Source organism: Rhinopithecus bieti, unplaced genomic scaffold (genome assembly GCF_001698545.2).
Source record: "Rhinopithecus bieti isolate Rb0 unplaced genomic scaffold, ASM169854v2 scaffold_26603, whole genome shotgun sequence".
NCBI classification, from domain to species: Eukaryota; Metazoa; Chordata; class Mammalia; order Primates; family Cercopithecidae; genus Rhinopithecus; species Rhinopithecus bieti.
This window is the reverse complement of record NW_016812252.1, coordinates 381,111-388,650: the sequence shown is the minus strand read 5'-3', so window position 1 is coordinate 388,650 and position 7,540 is coordinate 381,111. Positions and strand designations below refer to the sequence as shown.

At 43.8% G+C, this 7,540-nt stretch overlaps 1 protein-coding gene across 1 annotated transcript in view; it reads right to left on the bottom strand.

Annotated features, from left to right (window-relative positions):
• Nucleotides 1-7,540, bottom strand: part of PIK3CB (phosphatidylinositol-4,5-bisphosphate 3-kinase catalytic subunit beta) — a 195,695-nt gene that overhangs the window by 153,387 nt on the left and 34,768 nt on the right. Inside the window, 1 exon segment of the mRNA XM_017895819.1 lies at nucleotides 2,909-3,013. The gene's annotated coding sequence lies outside the window, so the exon portion shown is untranslated.

The following is a 7,540-nucleotide window of genomic DNA, read 5'->3' as shown; positions in this document are numbered from 1 at the left end:
AAAAAAAAAAAAAAAAAAAAAAAAAAAAAATTTCATATTGAAGGAGGCAGAGCCAGGCCACATAGTATTCCGAGGCTGTGGTAAGGTGTTTAGACTCTAAGTCTTTTGAGTTTTTTTTTTTTTGTTTTTTGTTTTTTTAGACGGAGTTTCACTCTTGTCACCCAGGCTGGAATGCAATGCTGCGATCTCAGCTTACTGCAACCTCTGCCCCCCAGGTTCAAGTGATTCTTCTGCCTCAGCCTCCTAAGTAGCTAGGATTACAGGCACCCACCACCATGCCCAGCTAATTTTTTATATTATTAGTAGAGATCAGGTTTCACCGTATTGGCCAGACTGGTCTCTAACTACAGACCTTAGGTGATCCACCTGCCTTGGCCTTCCCAAAGTGCTGGGATTACAGGCGTGAGCCACCGCACCCGGCATCTTGTGAGTTGTTTTTTGTTTTGTTTTGTTTTGTTTTTAAAGATGGAGTCTCGCTCTGTCTCCCAAGCTAGAGTGCAGTGGTGCGATCTCGGCTCACTGCAAGCTCCGTCTCCCGGGTTCACGCCATTCTCCTGCCTCTGCCTTCCATGTAGCTGGGACCACAGGCGCCCGCCACCATGCCCAGCCAATTTTTGTATGTTGTTTAGTAGAGATGGGGTTTCACCATGTTAGCCAGGAGGGTCTCGATCTCCTGACCTCGTGATCCGCCCACCTCGGCCTCCCAAAGTGCTGGGATTACAGGCATGAGCCACCATGCCCGGCCATCTTGTAAGTTTTTAAGCATAAAAGTGATATGATATGATATATGCCTTAGAGTTCTCTGTTTTATTGAAGATGAATTACAGGTGCAGAATGGAAGCACAAAGGTCAATTAAGAGGCTGTTGCAACTGACCAGGCCAGAGACGACAGTGGAGAAACTTAATATGATTGCTGAGCAATAGTAAAGGCCTAGTTTGAGATAAGCTAGCATGACATGGCAGGCAGTATGAATTTAGCTAGCATAACCTTTTAGGTGAACATGAGAAATTTGACACTGGTAGTTGAAATAACTGTCTATGAGATGCAGGATTGATAAAGGGGATGCATCAAGGCACTGGAGGCCATTATATATTGAATACATATTTACTGAGCATCTAATATACCAAGAACTCTGCTACCTGCTAGGGTTACAACAGTGAACAAAAACAGAGGTCCATTTCTCATGGAGTTGATATTCTAATGAGGACAGAGAAGATAAACAATAAATATATAGTCACCTGTGGTATCTGTGGGGAATTGTTTCCAGGACCCTTGTGGATACCAAAATCCAGAAATGCTCAAGTTCCTGATATAAAATTGTATAGTCTTTGCATACAACCTATGCATACCTTCTTGTATACTTTAAATCACCTCTTGCTGGGTGAGCATGGTGGCTCACACCTGCAATCCCATCAGGAGGCTGAGGCAGGAGGATCACTAGAGCCCAGAAGTGATCGCATCACTGGACTCCAGCCTGAGTGATAGACTGAGACCCCACTTTCTTAAAAAAAAATTATCTCGGCCGGGCTCACACCTGTAATTCCAGCACTTTGGGAGGCCAAGGCGGGTAGATCACCTGAGGTCAGGAGTTCGAGACCAGCCTGGCCAACGTGGTAAAACCCCGTCTCTACTAAAAATACAAAATTAGCCGAGCACAGTGGTGGCCGCCTGTAATCCCAGCTACTTGGGAGGCTGAGGCAGGAGAATCACTTGAACCCGGGAGGTTGAGGTTGCAGTGTGCCAAGGTTACAGTACAGCACTCCAGCCTGGGTGACAGAGCACAAGACTGTCTTTAAAAAAAAAAAAAAGGCCCCGCGCGGTGGCCCATGCCTGTAATCCCAGCACTTTGGGAGGCTGAGGCGGGCAGATCACCTGAGGTCAGCAGGTCGAGATCAGCCTGGCCAACATGGTAAAACCCTGTCTCTACTAAAAACACAAAAATTAGCTGGGCATGATGGCACATGCCTATAATCCCAGCTACTCGGGAGGCTGAGGCTGGAGAATCACTTGAACATGGGAGGCAGAGGTTGCAGTGAGCCAAGATCATGCCACTGCACTCCAGCCTATGTGACAGAGTGAGACTGTCTCAAAAAAATAAAAATAAAAATAACTGGGCATTAATTGATCTATAGGAGATTTGAACCAGATATATGGTTACCCTAATTATAACTCCAGTGCTTAAGGAAGTGATGGCTACAGCTATATTACATACGGGTTTAATAAATAAATTAGCTGAAATATTCAGATTTTATCACCTCCTCTTTACTCTTCACTCCATTGCAAGCTGATTTTCAGCCATAAACAGCCTCCTGAAATGGCCCCTGCTGGGATCATCAATGAATTCCTAAATGCCAAATCCAAAAGTTTCTTCAGTTTTCAACTAACCTGCCTAAAGAGCTTTCAACACTACTGACCCACCTCTCTGCTTCATGAAGCTCTGTTCTTAACTCTGTAGGAAACATAATCCTCCATAACAGACTATCTTTAAACAAGACCCAGCATCCCCCCACTCCCACTCCCTACTATATAGGTTAACTAAAAGAGTTATAATCTGCTGGGAGCTGTGGCTCATTCCTGTAATCCCAGCACTTTGGGAGGCCGAGGTGGGCGGATCACCTGAGGTCAGGAGTTCAAGACCAGCCTGGCCAACAAGGTGAAACCCCATCTCTACTAAAAATACAAAAAAAATTTGCCACGCATTGTGGCATGTGCCTGTAATCCCAGCTACTCAGGAAGCTGAGGCAGGAGAATTGCTTGAAACAAGGAGGCAGAGGTTGCAGTGAGCTGAGATTATACCACCGCACTTTAGCCTGGGCAACACAGCAAGACTCCACCTCAAAAAGAAAAAAAAAGATTTATACTCTAACCAATATATAAATAAGTACAAATACAAAATTGGATACTTACCTAAGAATGATCACCCCCATTTCAGTCTTTTAGGAAAACAGATGGCATTACTTATTTTTTAAAAGTGACGTTTTCATGGAAGACTTTTTCCAGTTAAAACATACACTACAAAAAAGGTTGAAGACAAAAGTATTAATCTAAATGGGCTAAATTAAGTCAGGTAAATTTTATTACTTATATATGTAATCGCTTGTTAATGCTACACTTTTTAAAATATGTAGGTTGAAGATCTAAAGAGGTTGAAGATCTTTGCTCTCAGATTTTGGCCATTTTCTTACTGGATTGGATTTTTCTAATTATTAGGCTTTATATATTCAGGACCAGGACAGACAACATAATTTGCAGAGCACAGTGCAAAATAAAAATGTGAGGCCTTTTCACCAAGATGGCAACAAAGAGAAAAAGGAAGCCCTGCCCCTCCCAAAGCTAAAGCCAAAACAAAGGCTTCAAAGCCAAAACCACACTGCTGAAAGATATCTACATGCTACCCACCTTCAGGCTGCCCCAAGACGCTGCAGCCAAAATATCCTAGGAAGAGCACTTCCAAGAAAAACAGGCTTAACCCTGACCAATGAGAAGATGGAAGACCACACCACACTTGCATTAGTTGTGTATGTCAAAGCCAACAAGCGCCAGATCAAACAAGCTGTGAAGAAGCTCTTGGATACTGACATGGCCCAGGTCAACACAGGATCGGGTCTGACAGAGAGAAGGCATATGTTCAACAGATTCCTGGCTATGATGCTTTGAATGTTGCCAACAAAACTGGAATAACTTAAACTGAGTTCAGCTGGCAAATTCCAAATATAAATTTTTCACCATAAAAACATTTTAAAATAAGTAAATAAAATGTTGGGCTACTTTTCAAAATTAAGAATTTCAAGACAGTGACAGCTTACCAATAAACTAAGCACAGGGACCATCTAAATGAGGGGTCCTGCGTGACTGCACAGATTGCACACCCATGAAGCCAGCCCTGGTTAGGACACTAATTCCCTATTACATATACTACCATTATTTTTCCCAAAATGTGCGGCATGTTTTCACTTTCTTTAAGGTGTCTTTTGATGAAGAGGAATTTTTTAAATGAGAGGAACATTATAAAACAAATTTCAGAACAATTTCAAAGTACATTAAGCTGATTGTTTTTCCAAAAGTAAGAAAATTGGTGAACTCAAAAATAACAAACTTGTTTATTCAGGATGTTGAGAGCGGGGGAGACTATGTATGTGTGGGTATGGTTATGACTGTGTAGGGTAATGGGTGTATGTGAAAACTCTCTGTACCCCTGCTCAACTTTGCTGTGAACCTAAAACTACTCCTAAAAATAAAATCCAGGGTCAGGAGTGGAAGCATGTGCCTGTGATCCAGTTACTCAGAGGCCAAGGTAGAAAGATCACTTGAATCCAGGAGGCCCAGGCTGCAGTGAACCAAGATCGCACCACTGCACTCCAGCCTGGGCAACAGAAATAGACCCTGTCTCAAAAAAAAAAAAAAAAGAAAGAAAGAAAAGAAAAAAATCCTATATACTCTATGGAAAGACTGTCTGTGTAAATCTCTACTCTTAAGTGAAAAACACCCTGTGCAAGGGGGAAGGTGGGAAAACCAATTTGTGAAATAACAGCTATAATATGCTACCTTTGAGATTGGTGGATTGTAGGGTAAAGATAGAAAGAAACAAGAATCTGTAGTTATTTATTTATTTATCTGTTTTGTTTTGTTTTGAGACAGTCTGTTGCCCACGCTGGAGTGTGGTGGCACAATAGCGGCTCACTGCACCCTAGACCTTCCCGGCCTCAGATGATCCTCCACTTCAGCCTCCCAAGTAGCTGGGACTACAGAGGTGCACTACCACGCTCGGCTAATTTTTGTATTTTTTGTAGAGACGGTTTCACCACATTGCCCAGACTGGTCTTGAACTCCTGGGATCAAGTGATCCGCCTGCCTCGGCCTCCCAAAGTTCTGAGATTACATGCCCAAGCCACTGTACCTGGCCAGAATCTGTATTTTTTGTTTTTTTTTTGTTGTTGTTGTTGTCGTTTTGTTTTTTTAGACAGAGTCTCGCTCTGTCACCCAGGCTGGAGTGCAGTGGCGCCATCTTGGCTCACTGCAAGCTCCGCCTCCCGGGTTCACACCATTCTCCTGCCTCAGCCTCCCGAGTAGCTGGGACTACAAGCGCCTGCCACCACATCCAGCTAAGTTTTTGTATTTTCAGTAGAGACGGGGTTTCACCATGTTAGCCAGGATGGTCTCGATCTCCTGAACTCATGATTCGCCCGCCTTGGCCTCCCAAAGTGCTGGGATTACAGGTGTGAACCACCATGCCTTTTTTTTTTTTTTTTTTTGAGACGGAGTCTAACTCTGTTGCCCATGCAGGAGTGCAGTGGCGTGATCTCGGCTCCTGCAACCTCTGCCTCCCAGGTTCAAGTGATTCTCCTGTCTCAGTCTCCCAAGTAGCTGGGATTACAGGCACGCAACACCAAGCCTGGCTAATTTTTGTATTTTTAGTAAAGACAGGTTTTCACCATGTTGGTCAGGCTGGTCTTGAACTCCTGACCTTGTGATCCACCCACCTCGGCCTCCCAAAGTGCTGGGATTACAGGCGTGAGCCACTGCGCTGGACCCAGAATCTGCATTTTTATTGTCTTTATTTATATAAAGAAACTCTAGACGGTTACATGAGAAACTGAACAATAGTTTCCTGGGTGGGGTGGAGTGTTGGAGGAATGGTGTGAATAGAAACAGGGCTGCTGAGGGATATAGGTGGGAAAGAGATTTTCCAGTGTTTTTTTGTATTTAGAAGTATTTATAACTCCAGGATAATCTATTACTACAATACACAGATTAGTAAATAAATGAACCAAAATAGGGCCTAAATACCATCAACACAAACACACAATAACAGGACCTATTCTTTTACCATCTCTGGAACTAAGACCTTAGCACTGCCCACCTCACTAAAGTCATCAACCCAAGATCTCTAACACTAGTCCCCTTGAAAAAGGATATTTTCTCCATAATTCCATGTTGCTTCTCTCAGGGTCAGGGTCAACTTTTTCTCCTCTAGCTATACAAATCCTCCTGTCTCTTCTGAACAAAAGTCTCACCAAGCCAGGCACAGAGATGTAAGCCTGTAATCCAGTTACTTGGGAGGCCAGAGGATCACTTGCGCCCATAAGTTCAAGACCAGCCTGGGCAACATGGCGAAACCCAATCTCTACTAAAAATACAAAAATTAGCTGGGCGTGGTGGCATATGCCTATAATCCCAGCTACTCGGGAGGCTGAGGCTATGCTGTTCGAACACCCTCCAACTCTGCATCTCTGCTTCAAATCTTACCTTTTTTTTTTTTTTTTTTGAGTCTCACTGTCGCCCAGGCTAGAGTGCAGTGGTGCGATCTCAGCTTACTGCAACCTCTGCCTCCCAGATTCAAGCAATTCTCCTCCCAAGAGGCTGGGATTACAGGTGCCTGCTACCACACCCAGCTATTTTTTGTGTGTGTTTTTAGTAGAGATGGGGTTTCACCATATTGGCCAGGCTGGTCTTGAACTCCTGACCTTGTGATAGGCCCACCTCGGCCTCCCAAGTCAAATCTTACCTCTACAATTAATGTGCACCATATCAACCAGAATAGCTTGTACAGCATAAATCAGATCACTGGAGTGATCTGCTTAAAACCTTCCAAAGGCTTCCTGCTGTAACCCTACCTGCATTACAACTATGAACTACTAAGACCCTACATGATATTAAAAATGACCTACCCTATATGAACTGGTATCTGTCTACAACTAACCTCATCTTTTTTCTTTTCTTGTTTTTTTGTTTGTTTTTGAGACAGTGTCTTGCTCTGTCACCCAGCCTGTTGTGCCGCGGCATGATCACTGTTCACTGCAGCCTCAACCTCCTAGGCTCTAGGGATCCTCCCACCTCAGCCTCCCTAGTAGCTAAGACTACAGGCATGTGCCACCATGCCTACCTACTTTTTGTTATTTTTTGCAGAGACAGGGTTTTGCCATGTTGCCCAGGTTGGTCTTGAACTCCTATGCTCAAGCAATCCACCCACTTCAGCCTCTCAAAGTGCTGGGATTACAGGCATAAGCCAACATGCCAGGCCCTGACCTCATCTGCTTTCCTCTTCATTCAACTACTCTCTAGCCTTACTGGTATATTTTCTCTTCCTCACATTTTGTTCCTAATATAGGGCTCTTGTACATGCTGTTCTTTCTATTTGCAATGTGCTGCCTCCAGGTCTTCTGCCACTTCATAACATTTATGTTTTAACTCAAAGTTACCTCTTCTAAGAGGCATTCTATACAGTCTCACAGTCAAGATAGCAACCTAGGTCATTATCTACCACATTACTTTATCATCTTTATAATATTTATTAATAATCACAATTCTCATTTATTAATATAAATATTTCTACTGGAGAATAGAAAAGTCTTAAGGAGGCCGGGCGCGGTGGCTCAAGCCTGTAATCCCAGCACTTTGGGAGGCTGAGACGGGTGGATCATGAGGTCAGGAGATCGAGACCATCCTGGCTAACACGGTGAAACCCCGTCTCTACTAAAAAAAATACAAAAAAGGCCGGGCGCGGTGGCTCAAGCCTGTAATCCCAGCACTTTGGGAGGC